We start from the raw sequence: 16,567 nt of genomic DNA, 5'->3' as shown, positions 1-16,567 counted from the left end.
AGGTGGTAGCAGACAGCACAAAACAAATTCATCCTTAACATTTCTAAACATTTTTAGACAGTGAAATATTTCTTTAAACTATGTACTTCCATCATCGCTGGAACAGCCACTAGCTAAGGATATTTGCTCTTCGACTATTTGCTGAAATCCTGGAAAGATTTCAGGCTGTCCTATTTCATAGGCTTCTTCCAATCTAGAGGTGAGATCCCCTTGATTATAGTTTACATTGCTCCCATGACTCTGGGAATTGGGGTAATCTTGCTGTTTGATTGGCTGATCAAACACTAGAGAGGCTTCTTCAATTTTACAGATGCCTTCCTCTGAGCTGAAGGGATAAATAGACTGAATATTAAATAGACCCTCTGGCATAGATGCAAAGGATTGTTCTATTAATTGTTCTTCAGTTAAGTATCCTTCAGGTATTAGCCCAATTACATTATTCTGGAATCCAAAAGTGTAATAACTTGATTCCAGTGCATATCCTATGGTAGTTCCCTTGGATAATGTTATATCCTGTGGGGTCATGTTATGCACAATAATATGTATTGGAACAGTTCCAATATTCACCATAGGAGTGTAGGTTACTGTGACACCCAGATTTTGTATTCTATGGGAGAGGCAAATTAGTGTTTCAGAAGTTTTTAATTTCTGACCTCTCTTTACCTGTAAGGGTAAAAGAAATTTTTCAGCCCCAGCAGGAATTATAACATCGCTAGATACCTGCATATTCAAAGCATATGGCAATTGCTGGTTTGATTTCAGGGCTGCATTTTCATCCTGAAATACTTCAGGGTCCCCCTTTAACCTGCTCCAGAGGCAAGAGTTAATCAAATCTATTTGTATGGCATATCTATGTAAGATATCATTGCCAATGTATATTTGATTATGGGGAGTATTTAAAACTAAAAACAGGTGCTTCACTGACTTATTTCCTATAGAGATAGATAATAAGCACTTAGCTGTGATGTTATAGCTTTCAGACCTGTTATCCAGGTTGTAGACACGGTGGTCTTGGGGAGAAAGATATTTAATCACTTTAGGTTCAGCTATTTGCGCTAATAAACCTTCGCTTATATAGCTAGCTTCCTGTTTCAAGTTTATTTTAGCATACTTGGTTTTACCAAGGTCATGTACTTGTATAGGGATAAATAGATCCTCTTTAACTCTCTCAATCCCTGTGAGGTATTGAGCGTGGCCTCCCCCTTTAGGGATTTTATGATCCCCCTTGTGGAGTGATATGGTTAATACATCGCCCTCTAGGGAAATATTCGCTATCTTTCCAGGCGATATTTTAAAAGTATTACCATCAGAGGCACTAAAAGGAGTCTGATCATCTATTTGTAGAATAGTGATTTCAGGTACAGAGTTATTCCGGAAATGAATCTCCACAGCATCTGGTTTCTCTTCCAGCTATGTCGGGTGCGAGATATACCAGATTTTTCATAATTGATAGGCCATTTAACTTGTGACCAAATTACATTATTTATGCAATCAATTATGGTGCTTAAAGGGACAGTCTACACCAAATTTGTTCTTATTTAAAAAGATAGATAATCCCTTTATTACCCATTCCCCGTTTTTGCATAACCAACACAGTTATATTCATATACTTTTTACCTCTGTGATTACCTTGTATCTAAGCCTGTGCAGGCAGCCTCCTTATCAAAGTGCTTTTGACAGACATGCAGTGTAGTCAATCAGTGAAGACTCCTAAATAACTTCACGGGAGTGAGCACAATGTTATCTATATGACACATGTGAACTAGCACAGTCTAACTGTGAAAAACTTTCAAAATGCTCTGAGCTAGGAGGCGGTTTTCAACTGTTTAGAAATCAGTTTGAGCCTAGCTAGGTTTAGCTTTTCAAAAATACCACCAAGGGAACAAAGCAAATTTGATGATAAAAGTAAATTGGAAAGTTGTTTAAAATGACATGCCCTATCTGACTCATGAAAGTTTAGTTTTGACTTTACTGTCCCTTTAATCGCTTCAGGAGATCACTACCAATAATTAAACGATCAGTAGGCAGATCCACTATAATGACAGGGTGTCTTATGACCCTGTTCTCCAATTTAAATTTTAACCAGGCCGTACCGTAGACTTTTAGAGAATCACCCCCAATTCCTATTAGAGAAGCGTCAAATTCTCTTATTTTAGGTTTGTGGGGTGTTAGCTCATTTAGCTGTGTGTAGTACCTGTGGTATAAAATAGTTGCCTGAGATCCGGAGTCAATTAATCCCATGATAGGGTTGGAGACTGAATCTTGCAGCTCAACTAATACATAATACCTTCCTGCATTTTCTACCATTTCACACATAAAGTTGGTGCTATCATACATCTGTGGGCTTCGCCACGTGTTACCTGAATTCGCCATGTTTTCCGATGCAGAGGAAACTCCATACCTACTTGTTTCCTCTATGACAGGGTCGGCTGGATTCTTTTGTACTGCATATGTGGAAATAAGGTTAAGAGAGTGCTGCAAAGGAAGAGATTTGTTAATTTTCCCCGGACGAGGTTGCCTGTCATCACAGCTAAATTGTCCGTTTTCAGTCTGTGGGGAGAGAACATGATTAGTATCATTGATATTTATTATTACATTTTGTATATCTCTCACCTCCCTCTTAGGTGATACCACAGTGTTTATGACTGTGCCTGTGGTCCACTGCTGACCACTGGCTGTACCCCTAAAAAAGTATTGTTCGGTTGCTGAGCCGTAAGTTTTTGACTCATATTAGCGACTTGTTCGCTCAACCGAATTTGCTGGGTACTAAGCTGATTTACTTGATTGTACAAGTTACCCCTACTCCTGGGCCTATCTCTTGATGCCCCATAATAATGATTCTTGGACCATTGGTTCCCCTCAGAATTAGATCTGCTAATTCTATCCTGGCGTGGTTGCCCCTGGGGTTCAATTTGTTCTGCATTATTATTTTGGGGAGCATTATTTACTTGGGGTGTCTGGTTATCCTGAGAATACCTTCGCCGTCTATTTTATCTACCTTTGCGGGGGTACCCATTATTCTGTGGGTATTCTCTTTGGGCGTAATTATTTGCCTGAGTATGTCCCCCGCTTTGGCTATAGTCTCTCTGCGCCTCATCCCATGTTGGGGGAGGGGTAGAGTTAAACCTCTGTGGAGATGGCCAGTTTTCTCTGGCCACTTCTGCATAGGTTTTCTTTTTAGACTCCAAATTTAGGGGTTCAGGTGACACCCTAGTTTCGGCCACTATTTTAGGATTGGGCTTTTTCTCCCTTTTCTCCCCCTGTTCACTGGACTGCTGAATAGAGTATAATTTCGTACTCTCTTTGATCAGCCATTCCAATGAACAGTTCTCCTCAAAATCTCTAGCTAAGTTGATTTTGATGGGTGTGGGTAGCGCTTCAAAAAATATATTCACAAACTCTGAACCTTCAAATACGGGATCATCTTCAGCCATGCTGTACGCATTCTTCAATATAGAAAGGAATTCGATTGGACTTTGATTCGCACTACATTTTAAACCATATACAGCTATTCTCACTGCCGTTTTAGTGCGATGTTGTCCGAATTCCTTTCTGCATTGTCGTTTTGTTTCACTCCAGGAACGAATATTCATATCCTTTAGTGAAGCAAAGAATTTGTGATGCTTACTTTCAAATACCCAGGGGAGAAATTCAATTTTTAACTGCTCACTTGTAACACTCATTATAGATAATGCATTTTCAAAGGCCTCTAAGTGGTCAATTATGGAAGTGGCCCCCCCTTTAGAAAATGGGCATACTGTGTTCTTTAGGAATTTAATTATTGTGGGGGTGTCATACACTTTATTTGGTACATCACTGGATCTTACTGGGGACTTATTGTTTGAGCTAGAGTGCCTTTCATCTGAAGCGTAATAATTTTCTGGTCCCCCAGAGTTATGTAGTTGCCTAGGGGAAAAAGTTACCTCTGGGCCTGAATTAGGGCTATAGTTTGGGTATCTTTGTCTATCCTCCCGCCTGGGATCTTGACTCTCATTTCTGTCCCAGTCCTTATGGCTGCTAATTTGTCACTGTAATTTATTTATTGCCTGTTTGTATGCTTTTTCAGCCTCGTGATATCTAGCTTTTAAAGTTTTATTTTCATCTTGGCACTTTTTATATTCTTCTTCGAAAGCCTTAAAATCAGCCATTAATTCCTGATTATATTTATCTAAGTCAGAAGCCTTTTGGCTAGCATGGAAAACCTCTGTCTTTGCCTGAATAAATGCATCTTGAAATTCTCGTAATGAATTATTTTCATCCCTTAGCCGCCCTAATTGTCTGTTCTGTCCTGCCATTTGGTTAGACATCTCACAGCTCAAATGCATTAGGATCGGCCAAGTTTCGAAAATTAATTCATCACGCCCCCTAAGTTCCGTGCATCTATTAAGATGCAGTAACATTTGGTATAATTCCCCATCTTCAAACCACATATCTTTAACTAAATCTTTGGCCTTATCTTTACACTCATTAATATACCTGGAGACATCCCCAATATCAAGTCTAGTCATGATGTGATTCGTGGCATCTAATTTGAGCATTTTTTTCTGAATCACTTCATTGACGGAGGACCTTGGGGAGGACACAATTTCATCTTGCACAGAAACACTAGCATTACTTTTTGCTGAAGACATCGTTATTTTAGTGTTGTACTTAATAAGATAGAACGTTAATACAATTTTGACTAATAAGAGAGAGAAAAAAAAATAAAAAATTATATCTTCAAAATATCAATATCAATTTTGAAATATGACAAAATTAATATTTTTATTAATCTTGAAATATGAAAAATCAATATTTTTATGAATTTTGAAATATGAAAAATTTATATTTTTGAATAATTTTGAAATATGAAAAATGTATATTTTTATGAATTTTGAAATATGAAAAATTTATATTTTTATGAATTTTGAAATATGAAAAATTAATTTTTATAAATTTTGAAATATGAAAAATTTATATTTTTGATTATTTTTTTTTAATATGAAAAATTAATATTTTTATTAATTTTTCAAAAAATTTATTTTTTAGAATATTTCAAAATATTAATATCAATCTTGAACACGAAAATCAATATTTCAATTTTCAAAAAAAAAACCCCTATATTTTCAAAATATCAATTCGAAATATGATTTTTTTTTCTCTCTTCTATAATAATTTTTATTTACCACAAATATACTATATCAATATGATAATTATTTATAATATCTCATGCAATGCCTCCATACAACATGTCAGTATATTTATAGAAAACTTATATATATTGCATCTATTGATCTCTGTAATTCGTATCTATCAAATGTATATTGCATCTTTTGATCTATGTTATTCGTATCTATCAAATGTATATTGCATCTTTTGATCCATGTAATTCGTATCTATCAAATTGTCAGTATATTTATAGAAATCTTAGCAGTATTCTCCAAGCAATGTGTGAGTATATGGCAGGGAATATATTTAACAATCTTTCTTTAGACTGAACCCACAATCAATATACTTCTACTAAGACAACAAAATTATTATGAATATCTGAATTCTTTATTATTAGTAAATAACTATGAGCATGTTGATACTTAAATATTTGTAATGATTAGAATATGAGTCAATATTATATGCGTTAAAACAAAAACTATTTAAAATATGTTATGCAAAGCTCATGCAAATTAACTTTAAAACCAACCTTTCATTCAGAGCTGCATTTAAAATATTACAATGAGATCTAAAATAGCAGCTAACAACCCAAGCAACACAATTCTAACAGTGCTAATTTGAACAATAGGACAATCTATACTTCCATTGAAACATCAGAAATTGTATATATTATTTATGTAAAGACCCAATTATGAGTTATAACTCTACAGTTGTATAGATAAAACAATTTAGCATCAAGGATATGTATTTAACAATATACAGACTGAATATAAACTACAGCTATTATGCATATATCTGTGTTAAAATATTAATTGCAACCCTCTTTCTTTTTATATATATACGTTACCAAAATTGATAGTTCAGTTACCAAGGATTCCTTGTTTCATCTCAGAAAATATATAAGTAAATTTTTGCAATCACTGAGAAAAAGGTAGATCAGCTTGTTCAGAATGAATGTATTTTGGACGCCCAGCAGTATATCATTCAAGTTAACCAAATCTGTCCCCTTCACTTTACTGCATTTACTTAAATAACTTTTTCACTCATTTATGAAACCATGGGAGAGGCCCTACGAGATCTGACCATCCCATTGGTTAGGTGGGATGTCTATTTGGATTGGCCCTTGGTCACCATGGAAACGCATCCTTTTTTTTTTAACAGCTAAATCCTTTAACTGCTATACCAGTATTGGCCCTTAGGTGGTAGCAGACAGCACAAAACAAATTCATCCTTAACATTTCTAAACATTTTTAGACAGTGAAATATTTCTTTAAACTATGTAATAACTACCATAATTTTCTTCATATTAATAAGTTCGCAATACCAATCACAGACGGGTAAGATCACATTACCTCTCTGGTCATTTTGATATGAAACATGTTATATTATTTATGTTGTATTATATTAATGCAATTTAATATTGCTAATTATTTTGAAATTTATAGCATTTATATATCTAATATGTTTTCACATGATATAGTATGTTCTATGTCTCCGACAATTTCTGCATATATGAATTGATGCCTGCAATAGAAATGGAAACAATTGTAAGAAAAAATTTAAGCATTCATATGTCTATGGTCCATCTGAAATAAGATTAAGTATTATTAATCATTTACTTTTAGGTCCACAAATATTCTTAAAAACACAGAGGCTAAGTAAGACCTTTTAGGTTTTCAAAACATATATATATATATATATATATATATATATATATATATATATATATATGGACATTCATTTCTATGTAGATCTGAAATTATATAAAATCCAGTAGATTATGCATTGTTATATATCTATTCACCCAGATATCTCATTAACCCAGTTGCTCTTATAATTTTCATTAGATTTCTGGAGAACAGAGAGAATAAAAAGAATGTTTATTTTTTATTTTTGTTGTTGTTGTAGTCCATGGTTCAATACTTGTATATTTGACACAGCAGGGACTATTTAACAAGTTTATGTTAATTATCAGTTCCAAGGGATCTTGCCTAGCTTATCTGGTTTATGTTCAGAACTTTGTCTCCATCCGTATGTCTGTAATACGTCTTCCTTTGAAATCATAAAGATTTAGGTGACAAATTCCAGAGGGCCCTTGAACACATTCCTTTCTCTCATCACCAAATGTCTTGGAGTTATAAAACTGCATATAGTCAAATGAGCATGGTCACTGAGTTAGTTTCTTTTAGGAAAATGTTTGTGTATTTTACACAACAGGAGGGCGTGCTTCAAAGCTATGCTGATTTTCAATCCTGATAAACGTGTATTCACCCAGCTAACCCATTTGGTAGGGGGTTGGGACCCACAGTAGATTTGAAGCTGTGTTCAACAAACTCATGTTCAATTAATCCTGAGGTCTCATCTAACATATGCAGTGTATAAAATATACATATATGTATATATATATATATATATATATATATATATATATATATATATACATATATATGTATACATAAGTAATATTCATCATAATATTCATATACTCTGAGAAAATGTATATTGCATCTTTTGATCTATGTAATTCATATCTATCAAATGTATATTGCATCTTTTGATCTATGTAATTCGTATCTATCAAATGTATATTGCATCTTTTGATCTATGTAATTAGTATCTATCAAATGTATATTGCATCTTTTGATCTATTTAATTCGTATCTATCAAATGTATATTGCATCTTTTGATCGACCTTGCTGCTCCTTTCAGGCAGGCCAGCTCTTTGCATACAGGCCCACAGACTCTGTAACAGATCTCTCTTGCAGGGAAATGTGCAGCCAGAATGCAGGGTCAGAACCTCTGCAACTGGTATACTCGATTGTGCAAAAGGAAGTAACCTTACCATGGGTCTCAGTCCGCACTTCTTTGTAATTCTCTGCCTGGGAAATTATATATCTTTCAAAATATCTATTTATCTATCAAATCTATCTAACTATTAATCGTATCTATCAAATGTATATTGCATCTTTTGATCTATGCAATTCGTATATATCAAATGTATATTGCATCTATTGATCTATGTAATTCGTATCTATCAAATGTATATTGAATCTTTTGATCTATGTAATTCGTATTTATCAAATATAAATTGCATCTTTTGATCTATGTAATTCGTATCTATCAAATGTATATTGCATCTTTTGATCTATGTAATTGGTATCTATCAAATGTATATTGCATCTATTGATCTATGTAATCTATGGATCTATCTATCAAATCTATTGATCTCGTGGCCGGACTGTTTTGTGACAGCCACTTGTGTTTCGGTAAAATTTGAAGTAGGAGGACAGACCAAGCATCTTCTTTCTTCTCCCTGTTCCGAAAATCAAGGCCATATAGACCTCCCCCGATAGGGGGAGTAACAGGTATTAAACTGCTAAGAATACTACTACTTAGTACTTAACACACCACGGGTCAAAGACTGCATGTCTTATTGTTATACTCTGTCAGGGAAATTATATAACTATCAATCGTATCAATCAAATATATATTGCATCTATTGATCTCTGTAATTCGAATCTATCAAATGTATATTGCATCTTTTGATCTATGTAATTCGTATCTATCAAATGTAAATTGCATCTTTTGATCTATGTAATTCGTATCTATCAAATGTAAATTGCATCTTTTGATCTATGTAATTCGTATCTATCAAATGTATATTGCATCTTTTGATCTATGTAATTGGTATCTATCAAATGTATATTGCATCTATTGATCTATGTAATCTATGGATCTATCTATCAAATCTATCGATCACTTGGCCGGACTGTTTTGTGACAGCCACTTGTGTTTCGGCCAAATTTGAAGTAGGAGGACAGACCAAACATCTTCTTCCATCTCCCTGTTTCGAAAATCAAGGCCATATAGACCTCCCCCGATAGGGGGAGTAACATGTATTAAACTGCTAAGAATAGTACTACTTAGTACTTAACACACCACGGGTCAAAGACCGCATGTCTTATTGTTATACTCTGTCAGGGAAATTATATAACTATCAATCAAATATATATTGCATCTATTGATCTCTGTAATTCGTATCTATCAAATGTATATTGAATCTTTTGATCTATGTAATTTGTATCGATCAAATGTAAATTGCATTTTTTGATCTATGTAATTCGTATCTATCAAATGTATATTGCATCTTTTGATCTATGTAATTGGTATCTATCAAATGAATATTGCATCTATTGATCTATGCAATTCGTATCTATCAAATGTATATTGCATCTATTGATCTATGTAATTCGTATCTATCAAATGTATATTGTATCTATTGATCTATATAATTCATATCTATCAAATGTATATTGCATCTTTTGATCTATGTAATTCGTATCTATCAAATGTATATTGCATCTATTGATGTAATTCGTATCTATCAAATGTATATTGCATCTTTTGATCCATGTAATTCGTATCTATCAAATGTATATTGCATCTTTTGATCTATGTAATTCGTATCTATCAAATGTAAATTGCATCTTTTGATCTATGTAATTCGTATCTATCAAATGTATATTGCATCTTTTGATCTATGTAATTGGTATCTATCAAATGTATATTGCATCTATTGATCTATGTAATCTATGTATCTATCTATCAAATCTATCGATCTCATGGTTGTGCAAATGGACTGTTTGCAGTTGTTTGCGGTGCGTTAAACGTGGAGTTTGGTCTGTCACTGTGAAGCGGGCGTAACCCTTACACTACCTGATCGATTCAACATCATACCTGATGTTTTAAAGCACGTTATTCCACACAATTTAGGAATGCTAGGTGATTTATGCCCTTTATGGCTTAAAACCAGACTCTGCATCAACTATGTAATTTTCCATGGGAGTTTTGCCATGGATCCCCCTCCGGCATGCCACATACAAGGTAACCCTAAAAATCAGATTCAGGAAAAGATATGGTCACTTGTAGATGAAGGAGTGGAAAAGGGATATATAGATAGTAAGACAGCATCATTTCTTTGTGTCCCCCACCCAAAAACTCCAGCTTTTCATATGTTCCCCAAGGTACACAAGTCCCTGGATGACATAAAGGGTAGACCCATTGTCTCCGGGATAGGGTCAGCCCTGGAACCCCTCTCTGAATGGGTGGATAGTGTCCTTCAACCAATGGTGGTCCAGCTGTGGAGTTATCTTAGAGATACGAAACATCTTTTGAATTTACTCTCTAACTTTAAATGGAAAGATACCCACAGCTGGATCACCATAGACGTTGTTTCACTTTATTCTTCCATCCCACACTTTTGGGGATTGGAAGCTATCAAATACTTTCTGAATACAGCAACTACTTTTGATTGTGATCAGGTCAATTTCTTTGTCGAGATTGTACGCTATTTACTGGAACATAATTACTTTGAATTTGAGGCCTCATTCTATCTCCAAAGACAGCCATGGGCGCAAAATTTACGCCATCCTACGCTAATTTGTTTCTTGGCTGGTGGGAGGCCTCCCACATCTTTGGAGATAGGAATAGGTTTAGATCATCTATCTCCCTTTACAGGAGATTTATAGATTATCTCATTATGGTGTGGAATGGTACGCAAGAAGAAGCCTTTCAATTTTTGGATTACCTCAATGATAATGAAATAGGTATTCAATTCACTATGGAGGTTCACAATACAACAATCAATTATCTAGATGTAACACTGTTTGCTGATAAAGCAATCAACAAGATTGAAACTCATACATACAGCAAACCCATAGCGAAAAATAATCTCCTTCACAGTTCTAGTAATCACCCAAAAAACATGGCTAGAGCAATTGCTAAAGGGCAATTTATTTGAATGAAGCGAAATTGCTCAACAGAGGGTGCTTACTATGAAGAATGTGAGAGATTAAGTGGAGATCTTATACAGATAGGCTATAGCATTAGAACTATTTCAAAAGCCCGTAAGGAGGTAGATGGTATTCCAATACAACAACTTTTAGAAGAAAAAGTTAAAACTTCTAACAAAGAAAATAGGAGTAATAATCAGGTATCTTTTGTTACAAATTACAGTGATCAGTATCATGAAATCTGCAAGATTTTCAGAAAACATATGCCAATTCTGTTAGCTGATACTAAGCTTAAAGGGATAGCAGACCTAGGTTGTAGATTCTCCTATCAGAAAGGGACTACCTTGGGAAACATCCTTTCACCAACAGTGCTCCCAAAACGAAGTGGTGGTAGTAACTGGCTTACACACAAAGGTACATTCAAATGTGGAAATAATAGATGCAAAGCGTGTGATTATATCTTAGTTAGCTCCCAATTTGAATCATATAGGACAGGCAAACATTTAACACTTCTCAATGTATAAACTGTAGCATGTGCTATATTATATATCTTATCTCATACATAGAATGCAAATTGTAGTATGTAGGCCTCACCACAAGTGAGGTGAGGTCTCGTATTCGTGAACACTTGAGTAATATCAACTGCAAAAAAGAGTGCTCAGCACTGACAACACATTTTATATCTAGACATGGCCAGTCAGTTAATACATTCAGATGGCAAGCCATTGAACTGGTAAAAAGCCCCAAGAGGGGAGGAGATAGAGATAAAGAATTGTACCACAGAGAGGCATTCTGGATATTTAAACTTGAAACTAGATATCCTGGGGGCTTCAACTCAGTGTATGATATTATGAATCATTGGGAGAGATAATCATTTTCTAATTATGAATATAGCTCAGGTCATCTAGTGTTTAACTAACTATTTATAGAGGACGGTTAATACAGCATATTATATATTTTATGCTAGTAATGAGCAGCAGATTATAGATAATGTATATCATGCTCTTCTGGCTCGAATTTTTGAAGACTGGGTGATTATCTATTCTGCCTAGCAATACTAATATGATTTAAAATGTAGCACAATTAACTTTTTTGCCTCTAGTTGTTTGAAAGTACAGACCCTCTTGTTTAACAAATATTTACACAATATCGTCAATTCCGCACAAAACTAATGCAAAGTGAGTTGTGAACATTAGATTATAGCTAACTTAATCCTTAGCTTCTGGAGGTGCTATCAATAGTCAGCCATATTGGCTACACTAATATATATTTTGTTTCATATAGTATTTCATAATATTAAATGTGACTTTTTGCCCCTCCCAGTGACATTGATGTGATTGAAGGAACTAGTATTTATTCTCTTTGCTTTAAAATAATAATACAGTGCAAGATCTCTGATTCTACAAATTATCCATAAAGAACTGCTAGCTCCGCATACTATTAATGCAATGTTAACAGCAATAGATGCTCCCATCGCTTGGGTGTATTACATTAGGCTAACTAAAATTATAATCGTGTCCAATATAATATCACATAACATTAAATATTAATATACACCTTTTCTAGCTATATTAGTATGTTTTTAACATTCATAATTGATTTTTATTGCCCTCAAATACTAGTTTAGTACAAGACCTCTTGTTCTACTACTTTTTAATATAGGAATGCTTGTTCTGTATACTATCAATTCTGTGTAAGTAGTGAGCTAGTTCTATTTACTAGGGTGTTTCATTCTAGACATAGCGGCAAAAAAACCCAAAAAAAAAAAACAACACATTTTTCTTGCTCTGTATTGTTTGTTTCCTGCTCAAAATAGAAATTATCACATGGCTAATTAATTATTAGTTTTATTTTGGGTATGTTATGGAGATAAATAGGGACAAAGTTTATAGTGCAAGATATTCAGCCATAACATTATAATCATTTCCCTAACCTAAGTTGGTTATTCTAAGGATATGTGTTTGCAAAAGCTAAGATAATTTTGTTGCGAACCGAGTAATCATTGGCTGTTATAGAGGTGCTACAACAGTGTTACTGTGTGTGCTAGATAGAATCCACCCAGAGGGTTAATTATTGTAAGCTTATTGATTAGAATCAGGTGAAGTCCGTGTTTGTTATAGTATAAGAGAGAACAGGGCATCCATATCAGTTATGTGTGAATACGGGGCAACCCGAAACACGTCCTTTCTGAGAGGATGTGTGTTATACTGTTCAATTTTTAATCCATTTTTTGTATGTGTTGTACTCAGCACTCGCTGGTGAATCTTTTTTAACGTCCAACAATAAAGGATCTTCTTTCTTACTAGCCACTCTAGCGTTGTACCTTGGTTTGCTTGATTACGTTTGGACAGCTAATGGGCTACAGGATATCTGCTGGGACTGGACTCGGTCTATTGTGTTTGAGCTCCAGAAGCTCGCTGGGAAGCGGCATTGATACACAGCAGAGACACCATCTAATGACAGATCAGCAGAAGAAGTAAAACACCGTAGGTGTGATCCAAGTAAGGTTTTCTGGCTGACCGGCTGGCAAGGCTGTTATACTGCAAGGAACGTCAGTGAACTTTTGCTTTACATTTAAAGTGTGCCACTTACCGCATGAATATGACAAAGATAAGAATGCAAAGGGATTATTGACTTTCTCTTTAACTAAGTAATAGGGAATAACAGTAGTGCTACGGCTTAGCGTGTTTGGATTCACTGTCATAAAAAGTGTCAGTTTGTCTACAATGGAAATGGTGGGTATTTCATTATTTTTTTACATAAGAGGCCAAAAACTTTTCTTGTATTAAAGGGACAGTCTAGTCCAAAACAAACTTTCATGATTCAGATAGGGCATGTAATATTAAACAATTTTCCAATTTATTTTTATCACCAATTTTGCTTTGTTCTCTTGGTATTCTTAGTTGAAAGCTTAACCTAGGAGGTTCATATGCGTTCTCTCTCTCTTTTGCGATCTCTCTTTTCCCCCCTTTTGCGTGCTCTCTCTCCCCCTCTCTTTTGCGCTCTCTCTCTCCCCCCTCTCTTTTGTGCTCCCCCCTCTCTTTTGCGCTCTCTCTCTCTCTCTCTCTCTCTCTCCCCCTCTCTGTCTCTCTCTCCTTTTTTTTTTGCTCTCTCCATCCCTCTCTTTTGCTCTTTCTCTCCATCCCTCTCTTTTGCTCTCATATAACTATGACTAGTTTGGGGATGTGCATTGCACAGGGGCGTGCATTGCTTACAGGGCAGTGTACTTTTTAACAATAGCATATGTTCACATTTTCAAAGTGAACATTTTATAAGTGAGGCACTCATTTTTAAGAATTGTACAAGAATTACACTCAATACTCTCCACACTGCTGGTTACTGTAACAAACTTAGAGTGAGAGGGTGGGGGTAGGGCAAAATATATTATAACAAGAGATTCAGTGGTTAAGGGCAGATAGCCCAATTTGAGTTTTATAGTCTCCTAACCACAGAGATCTCCTGCCACAGATTTAAAGTTAAGGACAGAACACAACTAATAAATAATTGTAAATAGGCTTACAAGTAGAGGTAGGTAACTTAAATCTGTGAAGGAAATTTCCCACTATTGCCCTAACTGAATCAAAGCTAAGTAGTTTTACTTTGGAAAAAAATGTATCATCATTCACACACTAAACTTTATTAAATCAAAATTTAACCACACATACATTTAGCAGAAGCTAAAGATTAAAAACACTACACCTAAGTTGAACTAAGATTTTTAAATTGTAATCTGAAATCAGTATCACTGGTATCAAGCAGCAAGGATTATAGTAGTAAGCTAAGCCCTTACAATCCGAGGGCTATTTTAAATTTTAACTTTTAACAATCTATTAAAGCTGCATTTTTACCAGATCAACTTAAGGTGAGCAAATTAAAAAGAAGGGGAAAGACAGAGCTTATCCCCAAGACCCCTTACTTAAGGGGTCTTGGGGATAAGCTCTGTCTTTCCCCTTCTTTTTAATTTGCTCACCTTAAGTTGATCTGGTAAAAATGCAGCTTTAATAGATTGTTAAAAGTTAAAATTTAAAATAGCCCTCGGATTGTAAGGGCTTAGCTTACTACTATAATCCTTGCTGCTTGATACCAGTGATACTGATTTCAGATTACAATTTAAAAATCTTAGTTCAACTTAGGTGTAGTGTTTTTAATCTTTAGCTTCTGCTAAATGTATGTGTGGTTAAATTTTGATTTAATAAAGTTTAGTGTGTGAATGATGATACATTTTTTTCCAAAGTAAAACTACTTAGCTTTGATTCAGTTAGGGCAATAGTGGGAAATTTCCTTCACAGATTTAAGTTACCTACCTCTACTTGTAAGCCTATTTACAATTATTTATTAGTTGTGTACTGTAACAAACTGCCTACTGACATCTGCTAAGGAATGCTGAGTTAACCTCCTGTCTCTTCTGCTTTCAGGTATGTGAATTAAGGCCCTGCATTGAAATCCTGCTATTCCCTGCTTTTCTGTCATTTTTCTCCAAGTCTCTCTTTTGGTATGTGAATTAAGGCCCTGCATTGAAATCCTGCTATTCCCTGCTTTTCTGTCATTTTTCTCCAAGTCTCTCTTTTAGTATGTGAATTAAGGCCCTGCATTGAAATCCTGCTATTCCCTGCTTTTCTGTCATTTTACTCCAAGTCTCTCTTTGTATATCTATATTGAGCACATTCATTTAGGCTTTTAAAATTAAGTCCTGTATTTATTGTAATGATTTTTCCCAATGTCTCAATTCTAATGTCTAATTAAATTGCCATGTGATGCTCAATCCTTATCAATAGTTGCTATAACTCTAAAATTTATAGTTGTCTTATGTCACAGTTTTAACCCCCTCCAAATTTTATTGTCTGTTTACTTAACTCATCTCACCCTGACCAGAATCTAACATTCCAATTGGCCTTACCAACTGTCTTTGATTAGCAATCAACTAAATTTAGTGAACTCAGCTAACTGCCCTGCCTGTATATATTTCAGACTAGTTTGGGGATGTGCATTGCACAGGGGCATGCATTGCTTACAGGGCAGTGTACTTTTTAACAATAGCATATGTTCACATTTTCCAAGTGAACATTTTATAAGTGAGGCACTAATTTTTAAGAATTATACAAGAATTAAGTGACATTTTATAAGTGAGGCACTCATTTTTAAGAATTATACAAGAATTAAGTGACATTTTATAAGTGAGGCACTAATTTTTAAGAATTATACAAGAATTGAACAAGGATTGGGCAAGGGGCAAGACACAAGGCAAGTACTCTTGTAATACTATGTTTTATGTATCTCATTGTATCCTTTTGCAAGTGCTGCTGTAACACTGTGTATTATGTGTTTACTTGGTTCCCACTTTCATAATAATGCTCAATATCTTCATATTCCTTTTTGCTACCTCTTGTCTCTATAACAAACTACATTACTCAATTACTCCTTCTCCCTCTCCGCCTGCACTGTTCATTAGCCCATCTCTCTTATACTCACCTTACTTTTGTACTCATGAACTTTACCTATTCCTAAACACTCTCTCTCCCCCCATGCACTTCAGCTAAAAAACAGTCTCATTACTGCAAATCTGCTTCTCATCTCATGTCACTCTCCCTCTTGCTCATACTAGCTGCTGGTGACATCTCCCCTAATCC

Source organism: Bombina bombina, chromosome 6 (genome assembly GCF_027579735.1).
Source record: "Bombina bombina isolate aBomBom1 chromosome 6, aBomBom1.pri, whole genome shotgun sequence".
NCBI classification, from domain to species: Eukaryota; Metazoa; Chordata; class Amphibia; order Anura; family Bombinatoridae; genus Bombina; species Bombina bombina.
Note: the sequence above shows the minus strand (reverse complement) of the source record.